Source organism: Vanessa cardui, chromosome 14 (genome assembly GCF_905220365.1).
Source record: "Vanessa cardui chromosome 14, ilVanCard2.1, whole genome shotgun sequence".
Lineage (NCBI taxonomy): Eukaryota > Metazoa > Arthropoda > Insecta > Lepidoptera > Nymphalidae > Vanessa > Vanessa cardui.
The window spans coordinates 4,940,448-4,960,681 of record NC_061136.1 but is presented as its reverse complement, the minus strand read 5'-3'; the positions used below and the strand labels follow the sequence as shown (position 1 = coordinate 4,960,681).

The following is a 20,234-nucleotide window of genomic DNA, read 5'->3' as shown; positions in this document are numbered from 1 at the left end:
TAATGAAAATGTTTTAGTAGTTGAACTTTAATTAAAGATCAAATTATTAAAGTATTTTATTGCCTCCACCGGTGACAGGAGGGCTAGTTCGTTTTTGAGGAAACACGGTTAGCATTCTTGCTACCTCCTTAAATTCATATTTGTATATATTTAAGGATTATATCTTAATAAATGTATTGTTAACCATTAATATTACGCCCATCGTATTGCGCTAGTTACTGTCTACAATTATGTATTATAAAATCTTATGATAATTATATCAATATCTGTAAACGTGATTCATAAAGCTTAAAATATTAAGTAATGTAGTTGTGTATCCGTAATAATAGATGGCGTTGTTTGTAAATCATTAATATCACTCTAGTTTGTTAAGCTTAGAATATAGATGGCGATACTTGTATAACGTCGATAACAAAATTTGTAATAACGATCATTCCGAGTGTATAAAATAAGATGAAATGTGAACTATGCTCTCAATCATTAAATAGAAGTGCTGAAGTATACTGCATTTTATTATCACGCCCTAACAGAATATAAACTACTAATATTTAGTCTCTATTTATTTCAAAGGGAAATAATTCAGCACTACATTCCTAATTCAACTCGTACTTAAATGATTTTTATTGTTATACTATATAAATTATAATTGGCGGATTCGCTAGGTGTTACTATGTTCGAATATTGTCAAGCTGCCTCCGGATAAATGTCACTCCAATCAGATCACCCGTAAGTGAAGTCAATCGATTTCAAGGCAGAAAAACACGTGAGAGACGTTTCTCCAATTGATTCTTTATGTTGGCATAATATATTCTTTCAGGATATTGAGGTAAAATAAATAGTTTTTGGGCCACCAGTATTACGATCCTACTTAGATACTGTGTCACGTGATATTCCGTATAGATTTTATTAAAGAGATAATTTATTAGTTATAGATATAAGGGTCATGTCAAACAAAATAGAATATTTCATATAACATTATATAATACATACGTTTTACTTTTTACAGTGTCAATGTCGAGCAATGAAAAGAAAATGAAAAAAGTTTGACGACAATGAAGGATATGATAAAAGTTATAAAAATGATGGCAAATGACACAGACGTATAACCTACACCGTCTCAGCAAGAAACGTGACGACAATTAGTGGAACGCGACAAAAAAAAAACATTACACGAGAAATCTTAATCACCGCCTTAATTATGACGGAAAGAAATTTAAAGTGAACGCGAAATTTAAACGACCCATCATTGTTAAGAAAAATTGCAAATTTACAGAAGAAAATTGGGTGATTTAGACGAAGATTCTCTGTTTTAGCGATATCTTCATTTACATAGATATAAAAATACCTTCAGTTATTTTACATGGTACACAGTATTCTTATAAAATAAATCACATAATAAAAGCTTTGTATGTCTACAAATATATTCTGGAACATTTAGGTAGAAATATAGGTATTTATAGTTTAAGATATAACCTTCGAGTGATGTTTGCATAGTTACGGACGGAGGATTCTGACGCAAAAAGGGGCTTTTTTTGTCGATCACGATTTCATCAAAAAGTATTTTAGGTACAGACTAGAGACCCGTCACAGTTTATTTCATGTTTGTATTTGAAAAAAATGTATATTTGAATGTCGATTTGTGATCGGTACATTATTTCCTAAACACATTTTTTTTTCTTATATTTTATCGTAGACTAAAAATGTCTGTCAGTCTAACCTAAAAATGTTTTCGTCTCAGACCAAAGACATCAAGAAATGGGAAAGTGGGTGAGTACCTACGGTCAATTCAAGTGGAAAGAGGTCACTGTATACTTTACTATATTGGATTTTAATACTGATAATATTAAAATCTAATATACTAAAATAGTTAGTGAGCTGAGATGGCCCAGTGGTTAGAACGCGTGCATCTTAACCGATGATTGCGGGTTCAAACCCAGGCAAGCAAAATATATATGTGCATAATTTGTGTTTATAATTCATCTCGTGCTCGGTGGCGAATGAAAACATCGTGAGGAAACCTGCATGTGTCCACATATGCATTCCACCAACCCGCATTGAAACAGCGTGGTGGAATATGTTCCAAACCCTCTCCTTAATGGAAAAGGCCTTATCCCAGCAGTGGGAAATTTACAGGCCGTTGTTGTAGTAGAAGGTCGTCGTCACAACAACACGAAGTCTTACATTCAATAAGTGGTAATTTTCATCCTCATATAATACCTACCTATAAAAAGCTTATGATAACGGACGAGGAACGGGTATAGAACACCTCAGTCTGTAATGTAATTTTATTTAATAATTAAATAAAATAATTTATTTGTAGAGTACTGCGCTCTCCTAATATGTAACTTTGTTTTTAGTACATCGACAAATAAATATGGTCAATATACGTGCTTGGGTTTAGAGAAGTGTTTCGCATTAAAAGCACTTTACAATCATTTAACTTTTCCGATAGTTTTACTACACTTTGAAAATTTATTTATTTAAAACATTATTTTATAAAACCAAATAGGTACCTACATATTTTGCTCCATGCATTATCTACCTCAAACTCTGAAAGTGTAGAGAAAAAACATTTCGAGGTTTTAATAACAAAATTAATATTGAAGAAAATAAGTTTACTCCTACATAGCAACATCCATACTATAGGAAAGTATATATTGTACATCTACTTACCAAAAATCAAGTGGTATAAATGTGCTACTAGACAAAATAATTATTTAACTTGTCTTGTATATGCGTTGCTTGGAGGAGTATTCTTTAGCATAGCATTCTTTACAAAAGTAACAACGGTACCACAAAGATGGTCTTTAATGTGGATTCAAGACAACATAGAAAAAAATGAAATTTTTCTACATCGATTTGGCCGAGAACCCCGGACCTCGGAGTGGCGTACCCATGAAAACCGTGGTCGAGTAGTACACCACACTACTCGACCACGAAGGTCGTCATTATATGCTTACTACATGTATAAATATTTTTTTAATATAGCTTTGAAGAATATACTATGTGAGATGATATTTTTCTAGAGCTCTGGGAGTAGTTCCAGCATATTCAAATTGATGGAACGTGCGCTCGGGGTTACCTGTTTTCGTTGTCTTTTTTTTAATCTACACGATGTATGAATGCTAGAGATCAAAATTACTATTTTTGAAGAGAAACTCCACAGGTTTTCTGCTATTTTAAGAATAATAACTAGAATGTTCTGTGTTATAACAGCAAACGGCCCCAATTATGTTACTATAATAATTAATTTGAATTTCGAATGATGAAACGTTACGGGTAACTAATTACTTCCCTTAACAACATTATGAGATAAATTCGTAAAATGGAAAACGAATCATTAATTTAATAAAAATGGAGTGCTAATTAACAAAATAAGGAACAAAGTATAAGTTATTTGAAACAGTTTGCAATTTATCTGAATAAATTGGGCTTATGCTAGTAGCCAATGTTGATAACAAGTTTTTTTAGGAGGAAAATAACAAGATAATCTTAAAATGAGTTATATAATGTATTTTTTTAAAATAATTATCCTTGATCCCGAATAGTTGGCAAATACTTTAATTATTTTTGTTTGGGGTATCCCGTATCTTACCTACTTAATAAAAAAATGTATAATGATGTAATAGAAAATTAAGAAATCAATGAGATTTGACGATAATACGGTGGTAACATTCTTGCCACCATTGCACGCGGTTATGATTTGTACAGTAATACTATTTGGTGAATCTTTATTCTAATTATATATAGTGGTTTATTAGCATTTTATACACGTTGTTATTACAATTTAAGTTTCAAATTAAAATGTTATACACGTATTTATTTGTTTTTGTTAAGTTACTCTTCTAGCCTAGTAAGGCCCATCTGTAATCTACATGGGCCTTATAAAGAATTATGGAACCAGTCGAAGAATCAGAACCTAAATTGAAGCCAAAACGTGCAAAATGGTCCGATCACCAGATAACTTGTGCTGTGAGAGATATTAATGATGAAAACTGCAAGTCTTCATAAGAAGACTTCATCATTTTCCCTGCTGTCGATCCCTTGGTAAATCAAGCCATGTGTTATGAAAGGTGACATAGCAGCTAAGTCACCTCTCATAACACTCATACAAGCGCCAAATATTTTTAAGATTAACACAGTACGGTCAACAAGTAACAAAAGATCTATTTGCAACAAGAAAGGTAAGCACATCTTCTACGAGGCCAAAAGGACTAAAGACCTCCAAAGGCAGAGGGCAGAAATCTGGAGTGACTAGAAAAAATCAGCAGTCATTAGCTGGGACTTCGTTTTGTCATGCTTGCAAAGATTTACGGTTATTAAAAAAGTTCCTATTTTATTTGATTTTTAATTAACGTTTTGCTGTTTTTTTATTTTTATGTTTTGTCTGTAAAATAATGTTTGCTATGGTAGATAATACAACTGATTTACACTACCTAAGTTTATTGTCTTAATAAAGTTTAATGATGTAAATATTTTATTTAGTTTTATTTTTAACATGTAATTTATTTTGTGTTAAGACATGATTGCAAAGATAATACTACATATTAATATTAAGATCAACTAAATACTCTCATATGTCATAATAAGGCCCGGGTATGGCCTTATTAAGGAATAGTGGTCAAAATAAGGCCCAAAACTCTCTTTTTAAAAAAAAGCTTATAGTTAATAGAAAACATTGTTTTTTGAATCAAAATAAGTATGAATACATTGATTATTAAATGATTGATTAAATTAACACTTTTGTTTTATTTAAACATTCGTATTGTTTTTTTTGTACTTAAAAACAAATAAGTTGGGCCTTACATGGGTCAGGTATCTTATTTTTTATTTTATATTTTTATAAAGGTTTTTACTGGTAAATTATAAATAACCTATATTTCGTAATTATTCAAATACAATTTTAATTGTTGTATTGTTTTGTTAGATATTTATAAATACTCTTCGTCCAACCAAATCAAAGCCGTGCTCACAATTGAGGCTTCTGACGTTGATTTATCTTTATATTTAAAATATAACCTAATCCAATGGGCCTGTAATGATGCGTAAATGTGAATAACAGGTACGAACAATTCATTGTTTTCACGCGTCGTTATTCCCATTGAGTTGAATCTTTATATACTTTATGTTGACACGTGTTTGTAAATCGTATATTAACAAAATATTATTTGTTAAAATAACCATTTTCACAATTACCCAATGGATTACATTACTTAAGTAATGCCATGCTTAGTAATATATAGAAACCCAACTTGAAAGCTGAATACTACACCTATTTAGGACACGATATCATTGCTTAGCAAATTTCTTGTTAAATGTCTTCATTTCTATTATGTTACGTTTTTTGTAGATAAACTTTCTCCTTAGTTCATCATCATCATCATCCTTTTGTCCTTATCCCGATTTTATTTGGAGTCATCGCAGCATGTTTTCTCCTCCCATACTTATCTGGTGACGTCATATCATAACATTATTTCTAACCATATCATCTTTCACACAATCCATCGTTTCTTCGGTCATCCTCTACCTCTACATCCACCATCCATCCATGCTTAGGTAACGTACATATTTATTTTTAATTTTATTATAATTGTGCCGTGTCCTAAATAAACATTTTTTGCCATATAATATAGATAAATACTTTCATGTTTTTCCATGTAATATACTCTTCCAAATACACTAAATTGAATAAAGCGACGAATAAAAGTTGTATAAAAAAGACATCTTCTGGTAATGTGGAAACCGAACCAACAAAGATATCAAAGTCGAATCAATCGTTATTAAGAGAACACATTTATTATTATTGGCGAAGTAAGCCCTTCTCTGTCCTACAATAAAGTGGATTAAATCAAGTGTAGACATTTTTTGTCGTGTTTCCTCATACTCGATCTACGTATCCTACTAATATTATAAATGCGAAAGTTTATGAGGATGGATGTATGTATGTTTGTTACTCTTTCGCGAAAAAACTATTGACCGATTTGAAGGAAATAATAATAATAATAAATATTGGACAACATTACATACATTACTCTGATCCCAATGTAAGTAGCTAAAGCACTTGTGTTATGGAAAATCAGAAGTAACGAAGGTACCACAAACACCCAGACCTAAGACGACGTAGAAATCTAATAAACTACTTCTGCATCGACTTGGCCGAGAATCGAACCCGGGACCTCAGAGTGGCGTACCAATGAAAACCGGTATACGCACCACTCGACCACAGAGGTCGTCAAATTTTACTGGTCTAAGAAGTGAGAAATTTGAAAAGAAGAACATATTCCACATAGCTGCTCCAATGCAGATAGATTGGTGGATCAACAGGTAGCAGAATTTCTTTGAAATTAGATACATGCTGATTTCCTCATGATGTTTACCTTCAACACCGCTCTCAAAATAGATAATATTAACACAATTAAGGACATGAAATTGTCAGTGGTGCTTGGGTTTGAACCGGCAATCATCGGTTAAGCTAACTACTGGGCCATCTCGACTTTGAAGTTACAAAATCAATATTCCGTGCAACTAAAATCTATACAACTATAAATATACATATATACTATCAACAGTGCAATCAAAATACGCAACAGCAAATCATTGATCAGATACACATCAAGTAAATTGTGTGATAGTATCGGTTGATTGATTGTAGGTTTATAGTGCTATCGTGAACTACTAATTGCAACTTACTGGTGAAGTTGCTAAGCTTCCTATTAACTATGTTAGACTTCGAACATTGCAAATAATAATTTACCAAAATCTCGCCTGTTAATTAGGGCTTAAGATTAGCAATCTATATTCAAAGAGATATTGATTTTGTCGATAGCTCTTTTCTGGACTGAGAAGATATTATCTCGCAACCAGTGTCACTTGGAAGGTTCAATGACTGCAAGAATTGGGGTTCGGAAATGTGGATTCATTGGAATCGCTTGTATCTTAGATAAATTTATCTCATCTACATTGATAATTCTTATGTAATATCGTGAGGAAACTACATACGTTTGCTGTATCAGTAACTAATTGTAGTGGAACAGCGATAGAGTTAGCTCAAAACTTTAATCTTAGAGTTACAACAACAACAAAAGCCTGTAAATATCCCACTGAGAGGGTTTGGAACATATTCCACCACGATGCTCCAATGCGGGTTGATCGAATAAACATGTGGCACAATTTCTACATAATTGGACACATGCAGGTTTCCTCACAATGTCTTCCTTCACCGCAGAGCACGAGATGAAATTATAAACACAAATTGAGTACATGAATATTCAGTGGTGCTTTCCTGGGTTTGAACCAGCAATTATCGGTATAGATGCACGCGTTCTAACCACTGGGCCATCTCGAATTTAGAAGTACAGTCCTTACTATTCTGACACACAGTGCTTTACCTATTTTTAGAAATATCCCGAACAGTTGCTCCGCGACGTAGCTGGAAGTTAGTATCCGTTTTTATCATTTTTGAAGAGGCTTATCACTAGGTCTTAAGCTCATGTAATCTCATCTAGATGCCTACATACCCTTTACTGAATGAAATGTGGTATTATCATATTCGGAGGAAATTTTATTAAATATATTTTTATTGCTCTACAATATTTAGATCTGTATTTACCGACATAAAAAGTAAGTTATATACTGTTACGAAATATATATGCCAAATTTCATTGTTGGCAGCACGAAGACTATGCACAAAGTTCGAAACGCAATTACGGTAAAAATTAGCAATCTAAATGAGTATTTATTCGACTTCCACTGCATACTATTATTAAAAAAGTATCTAATTACGACATAGGTCGATACGACCCTTTGAACTTGGATATACTAACGTTTCTATTGGTTATTAATCCATTTTAATGTATTACTATTATTTTTATAATATTGAAGACAAACAACAATGTATCAACTAAACTCCACGAAGTCGATAAATCAGTTTGCACAAAGAAAGAGACATAAGACATTTATTTAAAAAAAAAAACTTAATCGACATAAATCCGTAGACGTCTAACAATATTGAGATACGAGAAGCGAGCGGTAATCTTTTCTGCGTATCGCGGACCACTCTCGTGAAACCAATCCTATCTATTGGATTTTTACTCGGAACTATCGAAGTCGGACTACCTCGTAAACTACGGTTAATACCACTACAGCGATCTAGCGCGTTACAATTTTGTTTGTGAGATTTTAAGAAAAAGAAAATCATTTTTCCTGCCAATACTAGAGACTAGACTTTCAGAGGTTATGATGATTCCCGGCCGAGTCGATGTAGATAACCATTAGTTTTCTATGTTGTCTTGGGCCTGGGTGTTTGTGGTACCGTCGTTACTTCTGATTTCCATAACACAAGTGCTTCAGCTACTTACATTTGGACCAGAGTAATGTATGTGATGTTGTCTTATATTTATATTTATTTATTTATACATAAGACGTACACATAGTATAAAACAAAGTCGCTTACCGCTGTCTGTCCCTATGTATGCTTAGATCTTTAATATAACGCAACGGATTTTGATGCGGTATGTTTTAATAGATAGAGTGATTCAAGAGAAAGATTCATGTGTAACACATGCACAATATTGTAAAGAAACATTGATAATTTTAGAAGTTTCTAATGTGATGTCGTAAATAAATACATCTTTTGTAGTATGTTTAGTATCAGTATTTTACCCGTGCGAAGCCGGAGCAGGTCTCTAGTAAGACAATATAACATTAGTTGATTAATTGATCGAAGCAAAACGCATTCTAGACTTAGTTCACGAGAAACGCTTTATCGCTGACACAATGAAATGTAATTAAGAAACCGCAACAATGTTCGAAGCGACTCTCGTAGAAAATGAATAAATATTATACTAGATTAAAATTAATTTGAATAAAGCCGCAAATGATATCCGTATTATCAATCATGCAGCAAAATGCAGATCAAGAGCTTAGCCGTAATGCAAACATGATAATTGAATAATTTCTTGATTTTTTCCAAGTAATTATTCAACTAGATATTAGTTATTCATTGCTTGACGGTATTTTCTTATGATAGATTAGTTAGTCTATATAACAAAGAACAAAAATTAAAGATTTCACTGTAGGGAAAGAAATGCATTTTGAGTACCAATATATGTATATAGTTTTTAAAACCTAACATTCTGGGATCCTTACTAAGGGTTCTGCAGAGTACCAAATAGCTACTGAAAATCAAATTAAAACAAAACTTTTTAGGATTCCCTCGTTAAAATAATATAAAAAAATAAAAACCAACGAAATAACGAAAAAAAAAAAATACTTTCAGATATTTGCTTTTCAACAAATTCACCTTGTTTTCTTTTTGAATATCGAATACAGAATTCGCTAATTCAAATATTTGTCGGTAAACAGAAACCGTATAAGTACAATCAAAATTGTAAACCAACGAGATTTATAATTAAATTCCTTGATGTTGATTACAAAAACCAGCAACGAAATTATTATTAAGCATTTATTTTTAAAATATTTCTAAAATGCATTCATATATTTAAATATGTTAACTATCTTTAATAAACCGTCATTCAAGAAATATATATTCCGTGAATTACACTTTTTTGTTGCATTAAATAATCTTTACGCACCAAGAAACACTTTAAACAACTTCACTATTTGAAATTGCAATCATTAAACTGTCATTTCGTCGTATCTAATTCGTTTATACCTTGTAAATAAGCATATTAAAATAAATGAATGTTATGTCAGAGGAACAATGAATTTTATGCATCTTAGCTGTTGAATTTTATTTACGCTCACAGTAACGAGATATGAAGAGCTCGGTTAACCAAAGCAAGAACTATTAAAGTTTTCATGTGCTTAATTTATGTTAGAATTCATCTCGAGCTCGGTAAAGTAAAACATCGTGAGAATTTCTACATGTGTCGCATAGCAGTAGCGTGGAGATATATTTTCCTAATAGCTCCTAATTCTTTACGTTAACAGCTTAAGTCCAAGAACATACTCTACTGTTAGTTCGTTTAAACATTTTAGAAGCAATAATTCAAAGACTGGCGATTCCACAAAGTCCTGGGTACTACTGTGTCAAAAATATATTGATCAATAAAATTATTAAAAAAAGGTTGGAATTTTTATTTTTCGATTTCCATACAGACTTTGACCAACAAATACAGGTTTGTTACAAAGATTACAATAATATAATACGACAAAACTCTTACGGCATTTACAAAAATAAAAATATTGGGAAAGACAAGGCAAGAAACTCCTAGTTATTCGTTATTTGCTCAATACGTGGTTTCAACCTGGGTCCGCATTCTTAACATTTTTTTGTATGACCTGCTGGAAAATTCATTTATACCAACTTTACCTTTTACCTGACTTCAAAAAAAGGAGGAGCAACTCAATTCGACAGATAATTTTTAATTTTTTTCACCACAGAATTCTATTAAATTACAAAACGGTTTCACACTTTTTTATCTTTATTTTAGAATCAATGCATTCAGAGAGTAAAAAAAAGTAAAAAAAAAGTGTAAATATAAAATAAAATACACAATCAAATTAGTAAAATATCCAAACTTTTAAACGTGTTCAGTTTGAAAATGAATAATATATGCAGAATTATATGGTAACATCCAATACCTTTCCACGAACATGGGACATTTTGGAATCGACTTCGTGTAGTCGCAGTCGTAACACAATGTTATCAAATTTATGTTTATTTCTCGTGATTGTGATCTATCTGTATGATTTTCGAGGGAAAATCTTCGAGTTTCAATATTGTTTGCTGCAAATGCGTTTCATCCGAGATAATATGAGTCGATCACATTTTCACGGCGTCAATATTTACGCAACAGATGCTCTCTATTGGTTCAGCAGCGCATTTTTCATCCATAAGTTATAAGACGATAGCGATAAACCAAATAAATACAGATATGTTCAATTCTAATAAAATCTCTTTATTATTGTTCACGTGGATTTTTAGGGTTCCGTACTCAAAGAGTAAAACAAATAAACGGAACGGAGAACTTAGAATATTAATTAGAGAACTAAGACTAACAGAATGAAATAAATATTAACGAGGACTCATACAATAGAAAGATGTTTTTTGCCGTTTTTATAAATAATACGGAACCCTTCGTGCGCGAGTCCAACTCGCACATGACCGGTTTTTGTTTTTATTTTGTATTATTTCACCATAGTTTAAGCATAGTTGATCTTTAAATGTGTAACTGATATACTCTACTGGGCAGTATAAACTACTCTTAATGTATCATTGCTGAGGAAATGACTTTTGTCCACTTGTATTTCAAAGTGTTTATCCATGACACTCCTGCAACGCGACTCCTTCAACGCGGATGGCACATGGCTTATTCGAACGAATATATTACATATAAAAATAAATAATAGTATAAATAGTAACATATTGTGTAGCTTGCCTTATATTATTCCGTGACCTTTTGTTTTAAGCAATACAGCAGAGTGCGCATTAGACTGTACAGTATCTAAGATCAAAGTAACCAAAATCAGCTGATAACTTGTACCAGAGAACACTATGGACCAGATTAAAAGATTATAAAAGCGAAAAGGATAATTCGATCTGAGATTGAAACCTTAATGCCCCGTGAATGGCGTCGTGAGAATATCTTTTTTTTATTTTCTTTTCACGTCCGACGATTCAGGTGATTACTTTCTATTTATTTGTTCTCCTACCATCAACAGTTCTATCTAATAAATTTTTAAACATAGTGTTTCAATATCTATGAGTTACTTTTCTTATAATATTTGCGATCGTGTAATTATTTTTATAACACTTTCATGTGTATATTTTAAACATTCAGAAAATTAATTATGCTTTATTTTATTATTTTCGATTGTTGAGTTGGTAGTAACGTGTAGTATATAGGTATATAGGTACTACATGGTAGTATATAGGAGGGTAACATATATTCAACCTCCTGTCTAAAAAGACTTGCAAGCAATTGGATTTATAATTTAATAAAAATTAAGAAAAAAATACATTAAGGTCACGTGACCACTGAGCGGCTAGCCGCGTTACGAACAGCCGTCTGATTGGTCACGGGATGCGGTTGCAATTGTGGTTATCCGGGTGACGGGTAGTCGTAACCGCAAAAGGAACGTGTACCGTCAAAAGCGAGCATCCTCGAACCAGCACTACTCGCGTAGTGCGTATAGAAACCGAGTGGATGACCGTCAGTGAGCCGCAATGTTGCCCGGCATCATCCCTATGCGAATAAAACCTTTTTTTGTAGTTTTTTTAGCTAATAAAAATGAATAAATATTGGACAACATCACATAGTAGAGCAAGTAGCCAATGTACTTGTTTTATGGAAAATCAGAAAAAAACGACTTCACGGGACGGTACAACTTAGAAAATTAATGAACTTTTTGTACATCGATCCGACCGGGAATCGAACCCGGGACCATGAAGACCGGTGTACTCATCACGACCACAGAGGTCAACATATCATATCGGTATATTAAGGATCCAATAAGATAGAGTCTCTCGCTCCTTCCAGTAACTTAAATAGTATTTGACTTTAAAGATTGTAATAGTTTTTAAGCGACTTCAGAAAAGGAGTGTTCTCAATTCGACCCGATATTTTTGCCTAATAACTATTATATGAAGAAAGTTTTCATGTCTCCAAAAGGAAGGTTCTAACATAACTTCTTTTACCAGCGAAGACATAAAAATATATAACAAATAAGTCTTAAAACCGAGACCTCCTTAACGCTCTCGTAAAAATATACACGAAAAAAAGACGTCTTCGGGATTTTGAAGAAACCTCAACCTCTAGATTGCCTGTTTCGTACGGCTTCTTAAAACGTCAGCAACATATCGTGTAGCGTCAGGGAAGTAATGAGACAGCCGCATGTCTCCAGTACGGCTTCATCATTATATGGAAATATTTTATCGATTCACGTTGATAAATACTTTGATAGCGGCTCATTATAATACAATTATGACGAAAATCTTTATTATATAATATCAGCTTGTAAGGCAAATCCTATAAGCCTCAAAGTCCTAGGTTCAAATCCGTAATATGTGTATATGATTTTGAAGTATGACGTACTACCCTTATCGTGTGTGTGAGTACGTCAGAGCCCCGTTTAAAGTTAGCCAGTGAAACGAAATATTATCCTTCTCCTATCCTACAAATAACATCACTTATCCCTTGGCTTATGTTCTTCAAATATGTGAAGACCAAGAGAGGGCTCCCAAGAAGAAAGTGTCTTCGAAAATAAGAGAGGTAATAACTCCTCTTTTTACTCATAATAATAAAGTCCACCAGTGCGTACATATTTAATATACAACAACATCCTGTAATTTCCCACTGCTGGGCTGATGCGTCCTCTCCCTTTAAGGAGAAGGTTTGGAACATATTCTACCACGCTGTTCCAATGGCATACACATATGGCATAATTTCTATGAAATTAGACACATGCAGGTTTACTCATGCATGTTTCCCTTCACCGCCAAGAACGAGACGAATAATAAACACAAATTAAGCACATGAATATTCAGTCATGCTTGTTTGGGTTTGAACCCGCAATCATGGGTTAAGATGCACGCGTTCTAACCATTGGGCCATCTCGGCTCATATATATTATATGATTGTAATAAATAAAGTTATTATATACATAATAACAATGAAATCTGTCTTTGTCGGTCATTTATCTCACAAAGTAGTACAATCGTCGTGTACTATTCTCAGAAATGACAAAACCAGTACATCGGGTGATTGAAACAATATATTATTGTACATCTAAAGGATACCTAGAATTGATATTTAATAATTATTACATTTCTGCTACATATATTTAATTAAACTTTCTTTGTATAAGCATATACTTAAATAAAAAAAAAGACATTCATACATTTTATTATAAATTTCGAGTCTTTATTTATATTTCATCATTACAAGACTTATCTAAATTGGCCCTACTACCAGGAGGGCTGGTTCGTTTTTTGCACACAGGATCGGAATTGCGATTCAACGGGGAAATGCTGCTAGCATTCTTGCCACCATACCACGCGGTCAAGATTTATACAGTAACTAGTTTTAGGTCATAGTTGTATATATATACATATTTAAGCATTTAATGTTGTTAATTCTTATGTTTATACTACAAAATAATTAAAAAAAAAAAAACAATTATAATTTGGTTTAATAACAAATAAAAATATCTGAACGCGTCAATCGTCAAAAAGAACGCATCAATCATTTACGATTAATTTAAATATAGAAACGCACATTCCTTTACCGTTATATATATCGTATGCTCACGTAGCACTCAATCACATTGAACACTTCCTATTGACAGTAAATAAACGTTATGACCGTTTTTACGATCCCAGAAATAAAGCTTATTTGTATTAAAAGCGGGAAGGGAACTCATAATCGTCGGATCGTTCGTTGTGATTTATCAAAACACTATTTAACTGCTAGTGAAACGACTTATAGGAGTAATTTATACGACTAAATTGTAAACTATTAGACATATTTAGCTTGAGAGTCATGTTTGTTTAACCCAAGATCTGACAAAGGATGTTACACGGATACGTATTCATCTAGTTTTGATTCGTTTACATCCTTACTAATATTAAAGGCGAAAGTCTGTATGTATGGTTGTTTGTTACTTGTTTAATGAGGCTTTACAGTAGGCTATAACTTATAAAGACATTATGTCAATATCTGATAATCATCTAGTAACAAATAATAATGTTTTGTGTAACATGAAATAACTTGTAATAACTTGTAACCCACTTACCCACTGCTGGGCTAAGGCCTCCTCTTCCATTAAGGAAAGGATTTGGAACATATTCCACTACGCTGTTCCTGTTCCAGAAACTTCTAAAAATATTACTTTACTATATTTTCCATGTATTATACAAAAACCTTCCTCACGAATAACTCTATCTAATAAAAAAAACGCATCAAATACCGATCCGTAATTTTAAAGATCTAAGCATACATAGGGACAGACCGCAGTAAGCGATTTGTTTTATGAAAATATGGTATTTTTATGTGCTGTTGTAAAAGATAATTTCAAATGAATATACATAATTTGTTAAATAGTTCTTATATTTCTTGGTAAAATTAATTAAACACACCCTTACCAGATTGGCGGCGTTGAATAGCAGCTTCTTGTATCTGGAAAATAAAATTATATTAATTAGTATTTTCTTTCATAGACATTATATTAAAAATAAGAAATAAATAAGGATTCGCTATTCATATCATAAAGTTTTTATGATATGAATAGCGAAGTATAAGTCTTTTTAGTATTAAAATATGTATTTATTAAATAAGATGATATTCTTTCTCTATAATATAATCATGAGGTAAAAAGATAAAAAAATTGTCATATTCAACTTTATTGTGTATCTACTAAAAAAATCATAGTTATATATTTATTTATAAAACAACAGTTTTATAACATAACGACAAAGCTTTCGATAAAAAGTTTTCCGCTATTTAAAACGTCATTATTGCCTGACTGACGGTGATTATCACAGATTAATTGTGTCCCGACTAAGGATGTTCGTAATTTGAATGATGAACGAATGATCTGTAATGATTGGAATATATTTATATGTTAGTTTTAAATAAGATACAACGAATATTTTGAAAGGTAAACGTAAATATAGGATGAAATAAATTTTCAAACTTAAAAATTAACTTTAAAATATTTATATAGTCATATAGTATTGATATCTAAATTATATATTTGTATTGTATATGTTGAAGTCATTCGTAGTTAATATTTAGTACACCTACCATTGTTACCTAAGGTTTTGATTCAACGGAATTTATATTACAAATTTAATAGTTAGAAGTAAGTATTATAATTAGTTAGCGAATGAATTATTTATCAAGTAACTCATTCATTATTGTTACCCCCATCAGTTTAACCCTAAAATCATGTCAATCCACGGTCAATTCGTTGATTTATTCATCCTGTCTTTGAAATAGATTTGTACGCTTTATAAGTAGAGTGGAGATGGTCTAGTGGTTAAAACGCGTGCATCTTAACCGATGATTGCGGGTTCAAACCCAGGCAGGCACCGCTGATTCATGTACTTAATTTTATCTTTATAATTCATCTCGTGCTCAGCGGTGTGGGAAAACACCGTGAGGAAACCTGCATGTGACAAATTTCAATGAAATACGTTACTGTTCCGAACCTTTTCATCAAACGGAGAGGAGGCCTTTAGCCGAGCAGTGGGAATTTACAGGCTGTTGTTGTTGTTGTTTTTGCTTTTCAAGTAACTTATTGTCGGCCGCGGCTTCGCTTTCGTTTGAGGCAATTATTTTACATGTGTTAGCCAAAATAGGTACTCTATCGCCTTCCTTGGAGGTCAACTTTGCTCCACGGCAAATTTCATCAAAATCGGTACAGCGGTTTGATTGTGACAGAGCGACAGAAAGACAGAAAGACTGAATATACTAGATATAATATTGTCGTTCAATAAAAGACGGATGTTGAAATTATACATTGAATTGTGTTTACCAAAATTTTGAAAATCTATAACAGTCTTTTGTAGCGATGGGTGGAAACGGATTTTTGCTAGTTAGTAAATGTCGAAGCATTCAGAAGATTATACTCGGATTATAAAACAAAACGTAGATGGAACGTGCGGAAGATCATTTTGAAGCAACAAAAGCGAATACAACATGAAAAAATGTAGTGTTTGTAGTAATTAAGAATTTGTTAACACGTCAATAATTAATAAATAAAGATACTTTTAACATATTAACTTTGTACTAACTTTTAAATTGAAGTGTGCTTGAATACGGGGAATTTTCATACGCTTTTATTTTATGATCTGAGACCAAATATTGAGATATTTTACGAAGTATACTCTTGTAAACCAATACCTATTGACTGCAATATAAAAAAAAAACTATAAAATTTACTTCTCTTTACATTCGTATATCATAATAATAACTGTAAATTTCCTACTGCTGAGCTAAGACATTCATTAGAGGATAACGTTATGAGCATATTCCAATCTGCTGTTCCAATGCGGCTTGGTGAATTCACGTGTGGCAGAAATTCGTTGATTCGTAGACTAATGCAGGTTCACGATGTTTTCCTTCACCGTCGAGATCAAGATTTATTATAAACACAAATTAAGCACAGCAAAATTTAGTGGTACTTGCCTGGGAACTGACAATCATCGGTTAAGATGTACGCGCTTTAACCAATAGGCCATTTGGTTCTCTTATATCATAAAGTTTGTACGTCAAATTAATAATTAGTCTTAATAAACTTAGTAACACACTTGTCTTACATAGCTTTGAGGAAATGTGTAAGTGTATATACTTCATTCAATGACTATAAAGAGCGTAGCTGTTTGCATTTCCATCAACGAATATGGAAAAATCTACCGGTGGTATTTAATTAATGAAATGCACTTCGTTATTTTAATTATCGCATGTGAAACAGGCATGTACATGTACAAATATAACTTATAAAACCACGTGGTACAGGCGAGCTAAAAATTCCGTTATGACTCGCCATCCAACGAGATTATATCCAGAGCAATTATCTTCACCTCGTCCTATTTAATTTACTGGAGTAATATTTAGACCAATTAAAATATTAAATGCGTTGTCTATTTTTTAAGGAACTAAGGAAACGGCTAATGTAGTCTTCTAAGTAATGTGATATTATTATAATACCGTGTTTAGTTGTTGTGTTTCGGTTTCAAGGGTTAGTGAGCCAGTGTATCGGGCTCAAGGGACAGAACATATTTATTTCCTTGATTTATAGTGCATTTGACAATTTAAGGTATGTTTAATACAAATTGCCACATATTTATAGCCAAAGTTGCATATCAAGTTAGGTATCGTGATATCTTATTTAAATTTACGTATATTCTTATATAAAAGTATATACCTAAATTTATATACATTTAGTATATATCTAATATGATTCAATATATAAACTTCGTACACATGACCAGAATGGAAATTGTTAATTTTAATTAATGTAAATGTTCCAACAATTTAACAGCACTATTTACTTTTAATTAATTCTAAAATGTTTCTCTGTTTAGAATATAATGTATAACAAATTACCTTAAATAACAATATAAATGAAATAGGATCGATATACAAATTAATTAGGCGAATTGTATTTATATTATCTGTTGCCTATAACATTAGAATTAATTGTATAGAAAATCGTTTGTTTCGAAACAGGTGGTCTGATAATAATTTCTTATTTCAATAAAATATTGTTCTTGGCAATTATTATTATATTTATATTTGGATGTAATTTTTAACCGACTTCAAAATGGAAGAGGTCATCAATTTGTCTGTATTTTTATTTACAATGTATCGATCAATCTGCACCCTATTAGTCCCCAGTACATACCTCCGTATAAATACTTTGCAGTCATAGTGACGTCATGTCGACAAATCTAGGAATCGAGCATTCGAAAACGCAGCAGCGCCGAAACGTTTCGCATTAGAAAAAATGTTGGACTCATCGCAAAAGAGGCACACACAGAGCTTTATATTTGTATGTGTCAACAAAATGTTAGTTCTTTGTACTGGTACCAACGTCATTTCGAACTCACGTGATATTGGCGAAACAATCTGAGCTTTAGAAATAAAAGTTATTTTACACTATCATTAGTTTTTAAATTTCTTATATAAACTAATAAATAAATAAAAGTTTTAAATGTTGGTATTCATATTTTCTTTCTAGGCAAAGTTTTCTTCTTTATTCATAAATACCACACAGCCAGGGCGGGCTAGTTATTGCAAATGAAACCATTTGTAAATGCGAATTAACATATTAACATATTGCAGAGTTAAGTGTAAAATTATAGTTAATTGAATGTAAACAGCGGTAGCAAACAACGATGTGTAATTTAAAAACTATTGGCTTACCACTTACATAAATCTATGAAGATCACTGATTTGTATTAAAATTTGCTTCTATACCTACATGGGATACAATTCGCTTGACAGTTTGTAATATTTAAAGAACCGCTTTTTACTAAACCATATAATAATCTTATACCAAAATGACATTTTTTATAGCTTCTGTCTGTCTGTCTGTTAGTCTATTAGTTCCGCCTAATCTCTGGATCGGCTGGACGGATTTTGACGGGACTTTTACGAAAAGATAACTAATTTAATGTAAATTTACATTTATTAATAACACGACAGTTTCATTAAAAACATACGAAGTCGCGGGCTCAGTTAGTCTTTAATAAGATAATACAATTCGTAAGTAAAACAAATTGTTTAATAAGGTTTACGAGTATTGTATCTAATCCCATTGACATTAACTGGTATGAGAAATGTAGGTATTCTTTACATTGTCAATGGTGCCCATTCATAGGATCTGGGATGTCCCTTGTGACTATAATTAAACTGGCCCTCTCTTCAAACCGGAACACCGTAATATCAAGAATTTATGTAAAGGGTAGAATAGACGATTAATACCTACATGCCAGACATGCTTACACAAAGTTTATTCATATCATTCAACAGGGTTTAATATAAAATATATAGTTGGTTTTTGTAAGGCACTCAGATGGCACATTGTTATATTTGACCGACGAACGTTACCTACTGAATTTTCATGTGTTTGTTTCAATTTGTATTAATAATTCATTTCGTACAATATTCGTAATCCACATAACATCGTGAGCTTATGTATGTGTCGGAAGAAAATTCTACATGTGTATCCAGAAACCAGTATTGGGTGTTCCCAACGTCAAGTTCTTGATGAGAGGTTCTAGACCTGCAGACATTTAGTGGCTCTAAATTGTACGTTATAGAATTAGTTAAAAGTTATCAACAGCGTGTGAGTGAAACCCCTAACAGATATCGTCGTGGGGGAGATAGATCTTTATCTATTGACAGTTCACGAATTTGCATATTAATTAACAATAAACACGGCTATATAACATGCCATAAGTTTTGAACAGTTGGGAATATTAATGGAATACTGAAATTCAGAGTAATTTTTGTGTCAATTTTAAAAATCACTTTTTGGTTTTTGTGCAAACTCGTACGGTACCACCCACGCGTCACTTATTTTACTACCTTGAATCTAAGGTGGTGCAAAAAGCTTCAGGTTGCAAGCAAGAGGGCTGCTTCCTTTTTGGCCAGAGAATCGGAATTGCAATTCAATGGAAATGCTGCTTTAACAGTCTTACCACCATTCCACGCACTCTTGATTTATGCAGTAACTTTTTAATTCATATTTGCTTATATTTA

General features: G+C 32.2%; 1 protein-coding gene across 3 annotated transcripts in view; it reads right to left on the bottom strand.

The window, feature by feature from the left end:
- Window positions 1-20,234, bottom strand: part of LOC124535045 (angiotensin-converting enzyme-like) — a 130,035-nt gene that overhangs the window by 8,280 nt on the left and 101,521 nt on the right. For all 3 annotated transcript variants that reach the window (XM_047111071.1, XM_047111073.1, XM_047111072.1), the window contains one exon: window positions 15,107-15,140. The gene's annotated coding sequence lies outside the window, so the exon portion shown is untranslated. The remainder of the gene's footprint in view (window positions 1-15,106; window positions 15,141-20,234) is intronic.